This window comes from Heterocephalus glaber, unplaced genomic scaffold (assembly GCF_053883595.1).
Source record: "Heterocephalus glaber isolate CG9 unplaced genomic scaffold, H.glaber_assembly_v1.0 deba00000122, whole genome shotgun sequence".
Lineage (NCBI taxonomy): Eukaryota > Metazoa > Chordata > Mammalia > Rodentia > Bathyergidae > Heterocephalus > Heterocephalus glaber.
Window position 1 is genome coordinate 85,951,524 of NW_028258138.1, and position 20,496 is coordinate 85,972,019.

A 20,496-nucleotide genomic window follows, 5' to 3' on the forward strand; every position below is an offset into this window, starting at 1 on the left:
CTGGATCAGGCCTCACAGATTAAGCCCTAGCACAGCTATTTACTAGCTGTGTGACCATGGGTAAGTTATTTCACCCCTCTGCTCTTCCATTCCATTCTCTGTTGAACAAGCCTCATTTCTCTTTGGGGTGTGTTCAGTACTGCATAAATGAGCGCATGGAATCTATTTAGAACAGCTGCTGCCGCCTGGCCACTATTTATCTATCCATTATTATTATTTATAACTCATGATTGAGATAAAAGCCTTTTTGCTCATGAAGGAATTTTGTACTTTTGCAACTTTCATGGATCCCTTGCTTTGCAGATAAAGCATAAAAATTGAGGTCCCTGCTACGTTTTAGATTTAGAAACTGGGCTTATCTGGAGGAAAGGAGTAGGTCGCCTCCTGAGCTTTGTGATCTTGGCTTGGTAAAAATTCTCAAACACTCTTGTTTTGTTTCCCGTTATAAACCTCTCAGAAGCTGTCATTTCTAGGAACTAGAGACCCAGACATGTGGTGAGGTGGGATGGTGAGTCATCAGAGTGGGGCCCTGGGAGGCAGCAGATTCTCAGCAGGCAGAGTCCCCCCGCCCACGCTCCCAAAGCCTGCACCCTGGACCCCTGGGCTGTGGCTTCTGGCCAGCCGTGGCTAAGAGGAGGGAAAGAGGCCACTGGGTCTTATGCTGAGTGGATGTGTCTTCTGAGCCTGTCCTCTGCAAAATAGCACTTCATTCAATGCATACAAGGAAACATATAGAACTAAAATGTCTACAGTAGCAAAAACTCAGAGCCACAGAGCAAACTTTAATGACTGCTGCTGACTAAGAAAGGGAGCACATGTCAGAAGGTGCAACTCAATGACAACAGAAGCATCTTGCACACAGTAGGTGCTCAACCAACATTTGTTGACCGATTACACTGCAGTGGTTCTTGTAAACACAATCCCAGAACGCACATGTGCTTGATCTAAAGAAGCCATCCAATTATATATGGCTTTACCCAGAAAGGAGGCCAAATAGATAAGCCATACACATTTATCCTTGATTTTGCAAAAGGATATTAAAATTTATAAAATAAAAAACAAGTAAAAAAGCTATACAGAACACACATGGAGTTGTTATCATATTATTCTTTTTATAAAATAAGTACCCCGTAAACACTCCATGTTCAGAAATAGACCTCTGGCAGCCACTCTATGTCTTCATGTGCTTCAACCCCAATTCCTTCCTTTGCAAAAGTAATCTCTTTCCTGACCTGCACAACAGCCACTTCATATGTGTGTGTGTGTGTGTGTGTGTGTGTGTGTGTGCACGCGCGCATGCAATGAACTAGCATACATCCCTCTTTAGGTGTATCTTTAGGATGCTATAGCTTAATCTTGTCTTAAGGATTTTGCAAATTTCTTTTAGGCTACAGGGCTCTCCTCATTCCTATAACTTACCTCTAAGGAACCCCAGGACAGTTGCCCAAGTCCTGATTTGGCTGATTATGACCTTGTGGTATAGCTCAATATGTCACTGTGTTTTCTGGATTTTTGTACAGTGGCATCTGCATGCAAAAGCTTCTTTGGATTCAGTTCTATGCCTTTGGAAGACTGTAGGTGGCGCATTCTTGCACAGGAAGCAGATGGGGCCTGCTTGTCTCTATAACAGGAGCGGCCATTCACACTCATTACCTAGACGAGTGAATTCTTTGGGAGTTGCAAAAGGGTGGCATGCTAATGCTATAATTTCATCTTCACTTATCAGTCAGGATATTTTACAAAGAAGTGCTTTCTATCATCCACTCTTTGGATACCCAGGGGTTCCCAGTTTATATAAGACAGATAAGACATACTTAATTCTTTTCTGTTATTTACCAGTTCTCCAGACGATTGGTTCCCTATTGTCCTCTAAAAGTAACCAATTAGATTTAAAAATTATTATGAATTAATGTATTTAATTATATTTGATGAATTCCAATCAGGTGTAATTATTATCCTCTTTAGCCAGTGGGAACCTATTCAAAGTGATTTCTGAGTGCCTTGACATGGTCTTAATTGTCTGGGATAGTTTCCTCATCACCTGCTATAAAAAGATGTACTAGGATTATCCTATATATGAAATCAGCCGTTCCTCCAAAATACTTTGTTTTTTCTTTTGTTTTTTCAATTGGAAAGTACTTAAAACCACAATCTAAGAATTTGGATTGCTAGAGATGCTCATTGGTACTGAGTTGGTCAGTCATTGCTTGCACTCCCCTTACACACACACATACACACACACACCTGCATCTTAATAAAGTTTATGTGATAATTCTCATTCAAGTTCAGAGCTATCCTTTCTTATTGTAAATTGAACTTTTTCTGTACTAACTCTAGTTCCCCTTTCTTTCATGTCAAATTTCCCCTTTCTTTCATGTCATAGTTCTCAAGAGCACAGGAGATAATAAAGTGAGAAAATCTAATATCTCATAATTCCTCATGTACTGGTCTGATATGACTGGTTCAATAGTTTCAACATAACAATATGGATTCTACCACTACCGACATAGTTTACTGAGAAGAGTTGAACATTTTTCCATAAGCTCTTCTTCTATTTTCCCTCTATTCTAAGAGTTATGGTTGATCTACATTTCCTGATTATACAGTCATTAAATGTACTGTTTCTCACAATGTATCAGCATCTATGGGACATAACAAAAGCAGTTCTAAGGAGATGTTTATAGCTATGCATGCCCACATTAGAAAAACAGAATGATCTCAAGTAAATAACCTAATGTTGCATGTCAAGGTCCTAGAAAAACAAGAACAAACCAAACCCCAAACAAGTAGAAGGAAAGATAGTAAAGATAAGAACTGAAATAATGGGGACTGAAAGAACAATAAAAAGACCAGTGAATCAAAGAGCTGTTTCTTTGAAAAGATAAACAAGATTGATAAACCTTTAGCCAAACTAAGGAAAAGAGAGAGATGACCCAGGCTGATAAAATTAGAGACAAAAAGAGTACAACAGATACCACTGGAATCTAGAGGGATATTACAAACTATTTTGAAAACATATTCAAATAAATTGGAGATCTAGAAGAAATGGATAAATTTCTAGACACATAAGACCTACCAAAATTGAACCAAGAAGATATAAAAATCTAAACAAATCAATAACAAACAATGAGATTGAAGAAGTAAGAAAGAGTCTCCCAACAAAGAAAAGCCAGGATGAGATGAATTTACAGTTCAATTTTACCAGAACTTTAGAGAGTCACTAACATCAATGGACCTTAAACTTCTGTGAAATAAAAAGGGAAAGAATACTTCCAAACTCATCCTACAAGCCCAGTGTCACACTGATACCAAAACTGGATAAGGAGTTAAGAAAACTACAAATATCTTTGATGAACTGAGATGCAAAAACCTCAACAAGATTCTTAGAATTTAACAACACATGAAAAAGACCATACACCATGACCAAATTTTAGTCAGAGCAATTAGGAAAAAGAAAGAAAAGAAACACATAGGAGAGGAAGAAGTAAAATTATCCTTATTTGCAAAAAATGCGATCTTTTACCTAGAAGAATTTTAGATGTGATAAACATTTAAACAAGTTCAAGAAAGTGTCAGGATACAAAATCAACACACAAAAATCCATAGCTTTCTTATTGGCCAATGTGAACCCACTGAGAAAGAAATCAGGCAAACAGTTACATATACAATAGCTTAAGAAAAACATCTAAGAATAAGCCTTACTAAGGAGATGGAAGGACATCCACAATGAAAGTTACAGTACACAGATGAAAGAAATTGAAGAAGAAGGTAGAAAATGGAAAGAGCTGTCTTGTTCATCATTTGACAGAAACAATATTGTTAAAATACCCATATTACCAAAAGCAAGTTACAGATTCAATGCAATCCCCATCAAATTACCAAGAACATTTTCCACAGAACTGGAAAAATTCCTAAAATTCATATGGAAGCCCAAAAGACACAGCCAAAGCAATCCTGAGCAAAAAGAACAATACTGCAGGCATCAAAAGACCTGATTTTAAGATATACTAAAAGCCATTGTAGTAAAAACAGACATGTAGACCAAAAGAATAGAGTGGGATAGAATACAAAATAATAGAATGGACAGAAAGCCACCTAACTACAGCCATCTGATTCTTGACAAAGAGGCCAAAATCAAATGCTGGAGAAAAGATGACTTCTTTAAAAATGGTGCTGGGAAAACTGGATATTCAGACAGAAGATAGAAATGAGATCCATATCTCTCACCCTGCAATAAAAGCAATTTAAAAGGGATTGAAGTCTTAGGTATAAGACCAGGAAGTTTGAAATTTCTAGAAGAAAACATAGGGGAGACACTTGAAGCCATAGGCACGGGCAAAGACTTCCTGAATAGGACTCCAATAGCACAGGAAAAGCTTCTGCACAGCAAAGAAAATCATCAAAAGAGTGAAGAAGCAACTTGCAGAGTGGGAGAAAATCTTGGCTAGCTCTTCTTCCAATAACAAGATTAGTATCCAGAATATATAAATAACTCAAAAAATACAAACACCCCCAAAATAACCCAATTCATAAATGGGCAAAAGAACTGACTAGACACTTCTCAAAAGAAGAACAAATGACCAGTAAGTTTCTGAAAAAATTTACAACATCTTTAGCCATAAGGGAAATGTTGATCACAAGAAAAAGTTAAGATTCCATCTCACTCCAGTCAGAATGGCTGTCATCAAGAACATGAAAAACAACAAATGTCGGTGAGCATATTGAGAAAAAGAACACTTCTACAACATCAGTGGAAAGGTAAATTAGTATAATCACTGTGGAAATAAGTATTGAGATTCCTCAAAAAACTAAAAATAGAGGTACCATTTGATCCAGCTATAGCACTCCTCCTTATAGTCCCCTCAAAAGACATTCTGTAATGATACATATAGATATTTATCATAGCACAATTCACAATAGCTGACCTATGGAAATAGCCTAGATACCCATAAGCAAATGAACGGATGAGAAAATGAGGTGTATATATACAAGGGGATATTATTGAGCCATAAAGAAGAATGAAAGTCATGTAATTTGCAAGAAAGTCGATAGAACTGGAGATTATCATGTTAAGTAAAATAAGCCAGATTCAGAAAGTTAAATATTTCATGCTTCCTCTTATAGGAGGAATATAAAAAAAGAGAGATGACAGAATAGTCAAAGGCAGACTATAAGATATGGGGAAAGGGATAAGGGAGAGAGGGCAGAAAAGGGGAATAGGTGATAGGAAGAGTAAAAATAACCAAAGTATGTTATATACCTGACACAATATGCCAAAATGAAACATTATTTTGTATTACTAATATGTACTAATGAAATGTATTTTATCCCTTTAACCTTCATTTTAATCCAGGTTGTACAAATTTACATGTTTAATGCCCACTACCAGTTCTTGGGTAGATATAAATTCTTTAGATATTTTTGATGCCTGAAACTTATTTTTGGATAGATTCCTTGGAAGGACACATGGAACAGTAATTTTTGGATTCTGTCATGTTGACAACGTGAAATGTCAACATTCTTTACAATGGAGAGTCAGCTTTGCTGGGTATAAAAGTCATTAGCTCATGTTTTCCCTTCAATATCTTAAATATGTTACTCCATTTTCTTCTATCATAAAGTAGTGTTGTTGAAAAGTTGATTATTATCTGATTTTTTTTCCTTTTACCTGTTAATTTCTCTTTTTATTCTAGATCCCAAAGGATTGTTTCTTTTTTCTTAAGGATCAGTAATTTATTAGAGATATCCTATCATGGCCTTTCTGGTCAAGATTCTTAGATATGTAGAGTGCTCCTTCTCTGCCTTGTTTCAAGTCTCTTAATTCAGGAATGTTTTCTTGAATTATTGTTTTTCATATTTGTTCTGTTCCCTTTCTTTGGTTTTCTTATTTCAGAGACACCCACACTTCTATTTTAGATATTCTTTGATCATCTTCAAAATTATTACTTGATCACAATTTTAAAACTCTTTCTTCATTTTTGATTAAAAAAGTCTTCATTTTTTTCTTCCTTTTTGTCTTCAGACATCATCTGTTGTGTTTGTGTTCCTTCTAGTTTAATACTCATTTTTGAGAACTTCCACACTAATTCTTTCCTGAGTGTTGGCCCCTCACTTCTGAGTTTTTCCCCTCCTTCTGATTTATGTTGTTCTTCCTATCTTCTATGATTTCTTTCATATAGATTTTAGAAGGTTACAGTTTTCATCTGTTCTGCAGCCATGTCTGAAAGGATGTTATTCTTATTCTCATTTATTTACAATAACTTTGTGTGGGATTGGATCTCCACGCCTTTCTTTTCTTGTTGTTTTTACATAAAATTAAATTTTTCTAAGCTTTTAGAAGACAGTCTTTTTCAGTACAGCTTTTTCTCAATTCTCAAAGCCCCATCTTCCTTTTTGTGACATTTGAAAAAGTAACCTGACTTATTTTCCAAGACTTAGTGTCTGCCCTTCACCTGTGTGCACATCTGGGACTCTCTTTTCTTTTCTTCCTTTTCCTTTTTCTCTATCCTACTTAGCTTTTATTGCATCACTAGCAGTTTTGCTACATAGTTTAAAATTCTGTTTACTAGCCTCTGTGCTGGAAGGGCCCTGGTTAATGATGTTGAGAGTTTGTACAGCTCTGACCTTCATGTGAGCTCTGTCTTTCCCCACTGTTGGAATGAGCCACATCTTTTTAGTTTTAGCTACTGCTCTTGCTCTACTGCACTCCTGCAGATGCCTGTTGTCTATTCTGGGACCTCCAGTTCTCATGGCACAGAGTCTCTGTGTCTTTTCTGCATTTTCTCCCACACAGGAAGTGACACTGTGCACGTTTGGTGGCAGGAGGATGTTTTGTCCCCTCTCACTGGTATTTAGGGCTTGTGGGGAAGCAGACACACTTGTGGTTTAAATATTATTAGTGGAACTTGTTGATTTGTTTGTTCTTACGAATATTTGTTCCAGAGACTGAAAAAGCCTCCTTGCCACTTCCATTTCCATCTTCAAAAAGGTTTTGTTTTTAACCAAAGGGATTCTCAGTTTTTTTCCGTATCCAGTAAGTTATTTTAGTATGGAGAACATATGGTTTACTTTACAAAGACTCTATTTACATACAGCCAGTGGGAAACCCATCTATTATGTAACGTCGCACACAGCTCAGTTGTTATATAGGTTCACACTGGGACCAAACAGGATAAAACTGTGAACTTATTGGATGTTTGATCTTGGGAAAAGCACTTTACTTCTTGGATTTCCTAGTTCTCCTTTGTAAAATTAAAGGCCTAAGCTAGATAAATTCTTAATTCTTCTCCTTATTAGCACTTGCTAATGTAGACATTATTAAGCTCTGAGAGGTTTGCACTGAAATGGAAAAATAGAAAGACAGACAGAAGGAAGGAAAGAAAGAAAGAAAGAAAGAAAGAGAAAGAAAACAAGCCAGGACCCAGAACAAGATGTCTCTCAAAATAGCTAAGAGCTCACCCATTAAAATCAGCACATGGGGCTTATTGAACTATGTTCAAATTCTATACTGGAAAACATTTTTCTTTTAGGAAATAAAACCATCAGAAATATCTCCTGCTGTTCTTGCTTGTAGAGCAATTTCAGGTTAACAGTCTTTTCCCAGATACTTGATTTAAATGGCACCTGTTATGTTTGGGAATCAAAGCTAACAGTTACATGTTTGCTAAGCACAAGATGTTCATGTACATTACTTAGTGCAATTCTCTCATCAAATCCAATGGATTTAGAGTAGTTCTTACTCAATAGAAGTACCTGGTAGCTTTTAAAATTACCAATGCTTTGGTACTTACCCAAAAAAATTGGATAAAAAATGTATGGAGGTGGCCCAGACACTGAATATTTCAAAAAATTCCCAGGTGGGGAATTACTGGGGTAGATTTTGTGATCCCTGTCTTATACATGATAGAATCAACTGCCTAAGATCTGAAGTTACATAGTTTCTACCTGACAGAGTCAAGATGTGGCTTGTCAAAGGCCTGGCTAATGCCAAAGTGCATAAAACTTTTTAACTGCTGTTGTACCAGCTATTTAGAGTGTGAATTTCAGGAGAGCAAAACCTGATCTGTCTAATTTCCTAGTACAGTATCAGTGTTCAACCTAGGCAAATGCAAGGATCTAATAAGTATTATTGGATGAACAATTGAATAAAATAGATAGTGTATTTCACACTGATGTTTCTTGGAAACACCCACAGGGAAACACACAAGGTCTTCTCTCAGTCTTCCTTTTTGTCTCATCCACTTCTCACTAGCTGAGCTGTCACCTCACCCTGTGGCTCTTCAGTTCCACCTGCTCCTGCATCCAGGGGGACTGCACTTTTCCAGCTCAGAAAATGCAGGAAATAGACTAGTAGGAGCCCTGAGAATCTGCCATTTGAAAAAATATTTTGACTTTTATATAGAGGAGACCTGGGAATGCTGGCCAAGCCTGGCCTTTCTTGTCTGCACTCCTATATCTAAAACAAAAGTTTGCAAAGGTTGCCCTGGAGAGGCCTAAGGATGGGAAAGGAAGCAGAGGGCTATAGTTCTTTCTGCACTCTGACTCAGCTTGTCAGTATCCCTTTTTGATTTTTCAATTTCTTATTGGAATATATAATATACACACATAAAAGTCCACATTTTCCAATGGAAGCATACAGATTCAAGTCACATGAGGAACCTTTACTAAAGAGAGTGAGGGATTGCCACCATGTCAAGCATAACCTAAGAGAAGGAGAGGGGAGCAGAGTGAGCTGCAAATGTAGACATGTTGTTATACGGAGCCTTCAGGGTCTCCACTGTAGCTTTACCTTAATGGTTTCTCTCAGATTCCTGAGGGCAACAGCAGTGTAGGCCTAGGAGCTTCCATTCAGCCAACTACTACTACTACCAACTACTACTACTACCAACTACTACCCTCCCCACTCCTCCTTCTTCTTCCTCTCTTTTTCTTTTTCCACCTCCTCTTCCTCCTTCTTCTTTTCCTTCTACTCTTTCTCCTCTTCCTTCTCTTCTCCCTCTTTTTTCTTCTCCTTTTCTGTCTCTCCTTTCTCCCTCTCTCTTCTCCTTCTTCCTCTTTCTTCTTTTGCTCTTCCTTCTCCTCCCTCTGCCCCTCCCCTCCTCCTCCTGCCTCCTCCTCCTCTTCTTCTTCTCCCTCCCCCCCACCTACTTTTCTTCCTCTTTCTCTTTTTCTTTTTTCAGTATTAGAGATTTAGCCTTTACCCTGAGCTATTTCCCCAGCCCTATCCCCCTTTTAACTTTTGAGACAGGGTCTTACTGATTCACTAGGTTGCCCAGGTGGGGCTCAAACTTGAGATCCTCCTGCCTCAGCCTCCCAGAGTGTTAGGATTACAGGCATGCACTACTGTGCCTAGCTCCAGTTCATCTTCTGTTCTCCTCCATTTTTTGTTTCTAACCATCACATGGGTTGCTACCTTAAGTCCCAACCATGGCTGAGATTTGAGTAGCACTTTATCAATGTATGCACAAGATACCTGCTATGTTTCCCAGGCCCTCCTGCTCAGTGAGCTGCCTTCATTACTAAGGCTGAACACTAACACCAGTGTGGCACGTAAGTGACAGCTCCCAGTGCTCAACCAAGTTTCTGCTGGTCTCACTGCTTTCTTATGTTACATGGATCCAGCGAATGACAAGCATTTAAAACATTTCCAATTCCTAGCAGCCCTTGAGAGTCTTAAGTCTGTACATATTTTTCTTTTCCTGGGGTCCTCTAAATACTAAAAGAGAATTCAAATTACTGAGTAGTATTCAAGTTTTGCAGATCATGCATTATTTCAAAGAAATAATATTTTAGAGTGGAAATAATTGGCCAAATCTGGGTAAAATTCTCCCTCATTCTTTCTATCTGAAACAGGAAATGGGGTAATACTATATACTTTTCAGGCTGTGTGTTTAAAGACCTAGAACGTAAATATCAGTCCCTTTCCTTCTGCCCTGTAACTTCTTACAGGCACATTTTATGTTATTAAAACTTGGCAGAGTGCTTAGCTCTCAATGGAATTGAAGGCATTGTGCAGACAGCCTGCTGGGGCAAAAATCAACAGGGAAGGGATTTTCTTTAGCTATATTTATACAAAAGGGGATTAGACACTTTTGATACTTGCTACTCCCCCCTCATTTTCCTTAGCCTTACTTGATCTTCCTTCTAGGAGTTGAAATCAAAGCCTTCCCCAAGCTTTTCAGGACTTGGTGGTTTAACAAGTGATCTGGCCAAGGCCTGTCTCCAGCCTAGCTTTCTCATTGTCTCCTCCAGCTCTGTTTCACTGCCTAGAGGGTGTGGCAGGCACAAACAGAGATTTATGTTCTTCACTTTAATACAATAAACCCCTCAGGGTCTGAGCTGGCATCATCATTTTTCCTCGGCCTGCTGTGTGAATTCTGTCATCTCTATGTGTGGAGATTGATGTTTCCTTTACTCCAAGTCATCAGGATGTAGGAATTCATCAAAGATTGTTCAAAATTTGCTGGGCTTAGAAGTTCTCCCTTAGGATTGGAAGTGGAGAGTCCTGGAGCTCATTAGGACTGAATAGAAGAGAGAAGCCCCGTGCATTCTGTGTAGTTCTCTCCATGCTGGGGGAGGCTAAACACATGGTGTAATGCACTGTGAAGTCCTTCCTTAGCGATCAGAGATGAAGCTAGGCGGTCATGTCCCTGTTGTGGCATGGGTATGGTCCTGGACAGGTAGGGAGGTCACTTGGCCACTGTCATCTGAGTAGCTCAGTGGACCACACCTTGCAGTTCAAGGCTGCTCTTGGGAGTGAGACTGTGGTCACTCATGGTCAATCAGGCTCCTGAGCACGGGGCCTGCAGAAGGCCTTGAAGAAAGAGCCCTTACACTCCCAACTGCGAGGACACTCTGTCAGCTGTTTTTGTTTAGATTCCCAAAGCACTAGTGCTGCAGGACTTTTCCCCAGAACTTGAGAGCACACAGGCTTCCCTTCTGGTTTCTCTCCCTGGGTCTCTACATCTTCCTCAAATGGACGGGCGCTGTAGACATGGACACGGCAGGTGCTTACAAACTGGGTTCAGCCAGGAGTGGTTCTGTCCCAGGTAGGTGTGATGGAAGAGGGAGGGGTAAAGAAGAAAAAGAAATCTTTGAGGACAGAACCCTAACAATAAGCCATGGGACTTAAATGATAAGAAGGAACATTTAAAAGGCTGGTGAATAATGAGAAAGTGGCAGGTGGTTTGGGGATATCAAATTGTGTCAGCGAGCTGGAGCTTGGAGAGGAGGTGTGGGTCAGATGGAAATCTCTGACATAGCTTTTTGGAGATGGTGCTGCTTTCAGTAATAGCAAGGTAGTGAGTGATAGTAAAATAAGATAAGCTACCATGAAGCAAAGGAAAAGCTGTGTGAATGAGAGGAGAAGGGTCTGAGAATCCAGATTTTAGCTAACTGTCCTTGATGTTTTCTACTTGCTGGTCTAGCTTTCAACAAATCTGTTATTCTGTGCAGAAAAGGACTCCATTTGTCTTGTCACTGCTTTCTTTCTAATGCCCAGTGAATCCCTGACCCTGAAAAACACCCAGTGAATATTTGCCAAATGGACAAAAGAGTCCATTGTTTTAAAAATTCTGCAAGTTATTCTTGAAGTGAGCGGTGCACCTGGAGCCCCCTTGTGGGATTCCTTGAGGACCATGTTGGCATCCCATCCTGTGGGTAAGACAACTGAGGCTCTGCCATGCTGAAAGATCACTCCTCTCCAGTGCTTCTTGGTATCTAATGGAGGATGTTGCTCAGGAAATCACTAGTTCTTTCACACACTACTCCCTTCCTTAATTCCCACCAGGGACATTTTTCTAGGGTTTTGTTGCTAGGAAGACCAGTGACTTCCCTACATAAATGGTCCTTTTTTGTGAGTCTCATAAGTAAATATGTTTTCCTCTTTGCCTTACTCAGTAGATCCAGTCCTTACGGTGCAAATAGTTTCACTTAGGAGTTCTACACACAATGTTAAACATGTCACCTGTCTTGGTCTGGTACATTGAAAGCATTTCTGAACATTCATCAATTAAATCAATAGCCCCATCTGAACTTTTATTCATTTAATCGAGGAATTTTATAACTTTTTGAGCATGCATTTGCTTAGTCAAATAATTTAAGAAGTATGAAAGGAGTAAGGGCTCTGGGGAACCCTGCAAGAAATGCAAGTGGAATAACAAAGTAGAAATCAAGATGACAAATACGGACAGAGGCCACTGCAGACAGAGAACAATGAATGGAAATGAGAAGACAAGCGACACTATTGACCTAACCATGAAATAGACACGGTGTAAAGGAAATGAGAGGCAAAAACAGAAGAAATGCTCTATTGCTGTGAGCGCTGCAACACAAGATGTTGGAGAGTCATTAAACACAAATAATAAGCACATTGAATACCATTGAGAGGGCAAGGTTTATTCAGAACTCGAGTTGAGACACCTAATCACATTTACAAGAGCTGTTTCCTGGAGACCCAAGGGCAAAGGCTGCAAGGACAGAGCTGGGCACAGGCACCAGCCCAGACAGCTCCACAGTGTCACCAGCACCATGGGAACCCAAGCTCTGCCTGTGCCCCGCTGAGGGGTGGCATGTGCTTCTCTCTCCAAAAGATGATGGCCATCTCCATTAAGTGTTGCATATGGAAAGAATGAGATTGTTAATTGTGTTTCCCATGAAATATATGAATGAGCAAATAAAATGCATTAAAATTTTATTAACTACCGTAGAAGCCTCTGCAATGGTGTAAGTTATGTTGGTACAGGTAGTTTTACATATTTTTGTAAGTCACTTCCAATCTTTTCTTGGGAGAAGCTGGCTTATTTATTATTTATTAAAGAGCATAAAATATGACTTCACCAAGTCATATTTTCACTTTTGGATTATTAAAAAACAAGCAGTTATGGAATGTTTATTATTAGTGCTATTAGAGCTCTTATTTATCACACATTTTGTGATTCTAATATGCTAAGCAATGTGCCAAGCATTTTGTGTGTATTTTTTATTTTCCCTATGGCAATCTGATGGTAGATGCAATCACGGTCCCCATTCATTGTCCAGCAGCTTGTGGGGTCCCTTATAGTTTTCTTGAGTGAATGAGACAAAGACCTCACTCTCCTCGTGCTTCTTACAGATGATAGGGTGTCATAAATGCAGGAGAAATGGTGATAGAGACAGACAGGAAGTGCCACTTTGGACAGAGCCATCTAGGAGTGTCTCCCAGAGGAAGAGTACAGGAAGACAGAGTAAGTCTTTCTATAAAAGAAGTCACAAAAACTTTAAAAAGGCTAAGTAACTTGCCGAGGGTTACACAAATGGAAAATATCAGAATTGGAATTCAAGCTCAGAGGGAACAAAGTGGGACCTTCACTGTCTCAATGCTCTGGACTAATTCCATGGCTGGCCTTAGGGACACTTTGAATACAGGATTCCAATCCCTGCAATGTAGCAGAAAATCAGAGTGGTGATCTTGCTGTGGCCACTGCAAAGGCACTAGACAAACGTGTCTTTGATTAGGACATATCTGGAAAACAGCTTGGAATATATTTGCTGTGCAGAAGTAGTGGGAGTGGAGCATCTTTGGGAATGAGGCTGCACAGTGTTCAGCAATTTGAAAACATTTCTTGGTGAATCTATGGCGTGGTCACATTGCTTGAGAATAATTCACATCATGTCCTCAGCCTGAGTTATACGTGATAAGGTTGAAAGCAGTGGGAGCACATTTCTCCCTTTAATCTCTTCTAATTTATTTTCCCTATCGTGCTGCAGTCACTGCTGGGAGGCAATGAAGAGCCCCATCCCCTTTACAGGCACCAGCCCACTTTGGGTCAGTGGGAATTCCTGTAACCTCCTCTCCCTCCATTCTCTCAGTGCGGATGGTGCATGGGATCTGGCTGCCCTGAGACCCTCTGCACGTGGGCTGGTTTAATCCCCTTCTGCCCTAGTCCTGGGATGAGAACTGGTAGTAGGGCCTTGTTCACAAGATGTGAAGAGCATGTTATTGAGAGGACCCTGAGTCTTGGCTTTTAGATGTGCAAATTGTCAGACTGTAAGTGGACTTGGGTAAATCTGTGAGGTTTTTGGAGATGTTACAGAGGAACTCAGGAAAACTATAACCTACTCATTCATCTGCTCGTGCACATTTACCAAGTTCGTGTTAAGCACTTTTTATGGGCACAGCCCAATTGTTAACCCTGGAGATATTGAGAGCTCTTCTGGGAGAGACAGACTCAGATCATTGTATTTTGTGTCATTAAATGTTATAAAAGAGGCATAAACAGGATGATGTGCAAAACAGAGAATGGCAGATAGGAATTAGAAAAAGCTTTGGAGACAGTGCTAGGGGCCTTTGATGAGGAGCCCAGTACACCAGGGGAGGAGGAAAAAGTCTGATGTTCTGAGACGTAGCAACAGTGCATCAGGACACTCAGAATTCAGAAATATCCCTCAGGAAACATCACAATGGCTTGAAGATGCGCTGAAGGGCAACAGAAGCTGGCTGGATGTAGATGAGGCTGGATGTAGAGGAGGCTAGACGACTTCTCGCCCCTCACAATGGGACAGGTTTTTGGAACAGAAGAGACTTTAGAGAACAGCTTTAGTTGATAAACATCCTGAGACTCAGCTTATGTGTTCATCAGCTTTCTCTTGCTGTGACAAAATAACCAAGAAAACCAACTTATAGGAGGGAAGGTTTATTTTGGCTCATGGTTCCAGGGATTTCAGTCCATGGTCACTTGGTGCAGTCACTTTGGACCTGTAGTGACACAGAACATTTGGTGGGGAGCACATGGTAGAGCAGAGGTGCCCACCTCATGGTAGCAAAGAAGGAAAGAGAGAGAGAGGGAGGAAGTGGCCAGGTCCCCAAGGTCTCATTTGAGCCCCCTTCCCCCCACTGACCTAAATTCATTCCACTCCTTAGACAACTGTTTCCCAGTAACTCCACGGGCTGGCAACTAATCCTGCAAAACATCTTTGGGGCCATTTGGGATACAAACCATACAAGATGGCAATTTGATTCATCAAGATTAAAAAAATGAAAATATGATTTAGGAGTTATTTCCAAACGAGAATTCCTGAAGATTTTTGTTTGGTTGAACACGTAGATATATTTTTTGTCAGTGTAAACATTTTGCTCCTGGTGCATGCAGAAGGTTAGACATCAGGTGATAAGGGGTACATATTCTTATAATCATACAAACCTGGGTCGTTAGTAAGTTGATGGCTCAGTATTAAGCTTAAAGACTTGGACACTCAACCACGTAACATTGGTGGGAATGTAAACTGGAACAGCTCTGTTGAAGGGAAGTGTCAGAATGTACACCAAAACAACCCATGAAAGCTGAACAATTTTGACCTTAAATCCCTTTTGAAAAAAAAAATTGTTCCCAAAGGAATGGCTGGAAATACATCTAAAGTATATCCATTCATTGATGTGTTGTTCATAATGTTAAAACACTGGAGGTGGCCTATATTTTCTAATTATGGTAAATAGAATGCTCTGTGGATGTTAAAATGATTAAATAGAAGTTTATTTGTTTATATGAAAATATATTCCTAAATTAAAAATAAGTTTAAAATAATATATACATTATTCTTATTCTTATAAAGATTAGATATATATTCTATTTATATCTATGCATGAAAGAAGTCTAGACAAATATATATCAAGTTATTAACAGTAGTTATTACCTGGTGATAGAATAATAGGCAATTCTTCACTTCTACTATTGGCTCATCTACATAATTTCTAGGATTTTTTTGCATAATAATAAACATGTATTCCTGAATTGCTTGTGCAATATAAAGTTATACTACATTAGTTCCCCATGTGTATACAGGCTGCCTGGCTGCCTGCTCACCAACCCTGTTTCAGAATCTTCTGTTGTTTCATTCAACATCATTTGGCCAACAACTAGGGGTAAAATAAAAGATAACGTCTGGGACCATACATTACGGTTGGAAATCTGCCTTGTGTAGGCTGGATCTGTGATGGGAAAGATAAGGTGGCCTTATCTCCACTACTTTTTGGAAAGCACTAATCTTTAGATTAAACATGGCTGGCCAGCATCCACAATTTCCATTTCTTGAATGAGAGTGGTACGAAAAGTCGCATAAAACCACCTGCTACTTTTCAAATTGTCTGTGCTGTGCAAAAGTTTCACCTGGGCACTGGATTCCCTTTCAAAACTGAGTGATTTTCATGTTCTGTGCATACAGATGGAAAAAACCAGGGGTAAGCCAGTTCTCTCAAGGGCATTGCTTACCTGGTTTTGCTCACTATTTTGACTGTGTGTTCAAGTGGGCCTGGGTCTAGCACTGTTAGGAAGAGCTCCATGAACTGAGTTTTGTGAAGATAGTAAATGTGTTGTGGCAAAGGAATCGAACCTGTCACTGTTGTCTATACACAAAAACCAGTGGAGAATATTCCTGGTTCTTACATGTAGACTTCAAGCTGGAAAGAAAGAGAGATTAGTAGTTCTGCCCTCTCCTCTTTCTTCCTCGCTAAGAAACATTGAGGTCTTCTTTTACTAGACAAGATGTGAGCCAAAGTGGTTTCTTTCCTGTGTGTCTCTTGTTGCTCTGGTCTAAAAGCTCTGATCTGCCCTGAGATTCTGGCATCCTGTTTGGCTTCATTACAGAGTCTTTGTGGCAGAATAAAGACTGAGGTGTTCATTGGTGTGTGCCTCTCCCTGTTTTCTCCTTCGTTTGTGCTGCATGGAAGACATGCTTACTCGCATCCCCAGGGATTTTTGCAGGGCAGAGAGGAGCTGATGGAGGATCAGTGTCTCCCAGAGTTTTATAAAGCACCGAGCTCATCAAAATTGGTGTGGGATGGAGAAGTGTGTTGAGGAGCAAGGTGGCAGCAGGGGTGTCCTGGCATCATGAAGGGGCTGAGGGCTCGCCTGTCCAGGAAGCAGCATGAGCTCCACAACCTGCTCCCCACAGAACCCCAGAGGGCACCTCCAAGTGCAGAGGCTGCTGGACACCAGGACAAGATGGGCTGAGGTACTTTGCTTCAGGAGAGTCAGACTTCAGGGAATCATGTTTCACCTTGAAATGTTAAACCTTAAAGATATCAGAAGAAGCATCAAAGAAATAAGGAGCTGTCCCTGTTTTCATGGTTTCTTATAAATCTTCTAGGGACTGAAAGGGAAAGAAGTTTGAATAGAGTCTGGGCAGCCACACAGCCTCAGCCCTCAATGACATGGGCTTTGAGGCTGATTTAAATTATGAAAAGAAAACAAAGAAACCATATTTCTGGCTCTGGTGTGACCAGCTCTGAGTCCATCAAATACATTTTTTAGGCTTTGTTCCTCATCAATATTCCCTCTAACACGCTGCCTACAGTCACATGGATTTCCGACTTCTGTGGCTCTGAGAACAAATTGATCAGACAGCTGCCTTCCCTCAGTGAGGATTAGCAACTTGGGGGCCAGAAGCTGAAATGTTAGGAGTTGAGATATTGATGCAGTTTGTAACCCCTCTGTGTGGGAAAAGTCACTCGAGGTTGGAGGTAGGAGTAGATAATGCATTTCTGTAGCATCATGAGATTGCCTGTACCACATCATTTTAAATAGCAGCTCCAGCTATAGTTGTTTCTCTGTGCTGAGGAGCAGGTAATCTATTTTTAGCTGCAGTATTAAAAACTATGCCATCGATTATTTCTTGGTTTCTGAGGTTGTGCTAATATAATCTCACTGTGTTTAAGTCGGTGTAAGTCTGGGTCTCTAAGAGTTGTTGCTCATGCAGCAAGTTGGGTATTGATGCAGGCTGGAGTCATAGAATGCTGCACCATGGAAACAACATGGGTCATACGTGTGATGAGGAAGGAAAGCAGGAGCCCTGGCCATAGGTTTCTGACTGCGCAGGGGAGAAGTTAAAACATGGCCAACACAATGGCAACATAGGAGTAACTGTAACATAATAAGGTGGGGGTCAACAAGTCCAGCACCAGGCATGGTGTGTGAGCACTCAAAGGAGGGATGGAATATTTATTTATTTATTTATTTATTCATTCCCATTAAGTTTATTGGTACATCTTAGGTATAAAATGCAGTTACATTCATCATTGGGATCTTGTACCATTATATGAGTCTCTTGGTTCTTATTTTTTTTCCCCTTCCCCTGCCCTCCCTTCACCCCCTCCACCCTCCCCTATTTGCAGAGACTTTGTTTCCATTTTTTTCCTTTTCTCATATTTTTTCTTTTCCCTTTTTTCCCTTCCCCTAGCCTCCCACTTCCCCTGCACCTTTAGACCTTTTCTTCCTGTTACACAATATCAATTATACATTTTTAAAATTACAATATCAAGATCTAGGAGACATTACCACAGATTTTACAGAATTTAACAGGATATAGAAAGCATATTTCAGAAGTCTTTTTTGAGATAAATTTGACAACTTCTAAGAAGTACCTTGGGAGACAAATTAATGAAACTAACTCTGGAGGAAATATAAAATTTGAATAGCACCTATTAAAGAAAGTATATTCCGGGCTGGGGATTTAGCTCAGTGGTTCCGCCTCCTGCCTTGCAAGCGCAAGGACCCAAGTTCGATCCCCAGTACCAAAAAAAAAAAAAAAAAAGAAAGTATATTCCTAGCTTGAAAACCTACCTATATGACAACAGCAGGTTCATATACATTTTAACTGATAAATTATATCAAACATTTAAAGCAGAAAAAAGAAGGAACACTTCTCCCCTCATTTTGGGATGGAATATTTAGAAAGCAGTCTTGAATGGTGGGTAGGATCTGGGCAGGGAGAAGGCTAGAAAGCAGCCTGCATGTACTTTTGGATGGGGTTTTGGTGCTCAAGCCCGTGGAGTTGAGTGTTCAGGTGTCCCACAGACGCTGGCCCCTTCCTTCCCATCACAGCTCAAGTGTGAACATGAGGTGTTCTGGAGCAAGGTAAAACTGAGCCCTAGTTCCGTTAAGGAAAGTTTTAGTTCCATTTCCTCTCTCCTTTTCATTCCTTGCAACTGAAGATTGAACTGAGGCGGTGAGGTGATGTGAATCCAGATGTGCCCTAGAGATCGGGGAGGTGGACGGCAAGGGAGGGTTTCCACCTTGTCTTCCCACATGAAGCCACACAGGTCCATCTGTCCTGCCTGGGCTCAGGAGCAGAGGATGGGACAGAATGATGTCTGCTGGACGCTGACAGGGACTGAGTGCCTGTGTCCCTCCAACATGCGTGGAACCTAAAACCCAATGTGATGGTGCAAGAAGCGGAGCCTTGGGAAGATTCAGTCACGGAAGCTCTGCCCTCGAGAATGGATTAGCGCGCTTCCAAAGAGGTGTGGGTGGAACCTCACCCTTCGCTTTTCCGCTACGTGAGGGACAGTGTCCATCCCTCCTGTCCCCTGTGGGTGTAGCAAGAAGGTGGGGAGCAGCTCTTACCAGATGCTGAATCATGACCTTGAGCCTGGAATTCCGTCTTCTTAGCTAAAAGGAATCAACTTTAGTTCTTAAAAATTACCGAGTCTCAGGTATTCTGTTACAGCAGCATGCATGGGGTAAGGCAATGCCAAATATGAAAAAGCTATGAGGCAGCATGACGGAGGAAAATGTAGAATCAATAAAAACTTGGTCTCTATGCATGGACATTGATGAAGCCATGGAAAGACAGACAAGGCTGAGAAGGTCCCAGGCATACTGCCTATAACTCAGGCAGCTGTATTACACTATAAATGCAGTGGCTAATATTCACTGAATGCCCATTCTCTGATAAACTCCTTATGATGTATTATCTTATTTACTCCACATAGCCACCCCAGAACGGAGGTACAACTATTATCACCAGTTTGCAGATAAGAAATGGAGGCAGAAAAGTTAAAAGAAAATTGGCTAAGGTTATTATTAAAGTCTGATTCCAGAGCTGCTAAGCTCAATTCTTACACCAGAATGGCAAGGGAAAGGGTCAGGGTCATGTAAAGAGAATTTCTGTGATGCTAATGTTCCTGGAGTCCTGGTGGTGATGGAGACGTGGATCAGTTGGCTTACCTCAGAAGATAATCAAATGACCCACTTTGAGACAGAGCAATGGCTGTACCCACGGGATACATGTTTCATGTTTCCCCAGATATTTTCTCTTTTATCCTCTGCCATTAAGAGGGTGGTGGCTAGCCAGTGGCATTTTAAGAAAACATTAATAATGCATTAAAATAGCTTTCTGATGGAAAAACTATTGATAGCTTATAAAAGAATAACATTCTTCTAACTTGCCTGGAGTTGACTGAAGAGAGCAAATGAAACAAATTTGTAGCCTGCTGTCTTTGCTGGTGTAGTTTCTGAAAAATAAATCAGCCAATAAACTTCTGTGGCGAGACTGTTGGCTGAGGGGGGTGGTTTGCAGGACCGTAATATGTATTCAGCAATCAGGAAGCATGAGCTTGCATTCCTAAGTGTGCATTTGCTGCTCAGACCCATATTTTAATAATTCTTCAGGTCCCCGTAGGAAGAGTAATGTTGAATTTATATGGTGTGTTCAATTGTTATTTACAAGTTCACAGTCAATTCT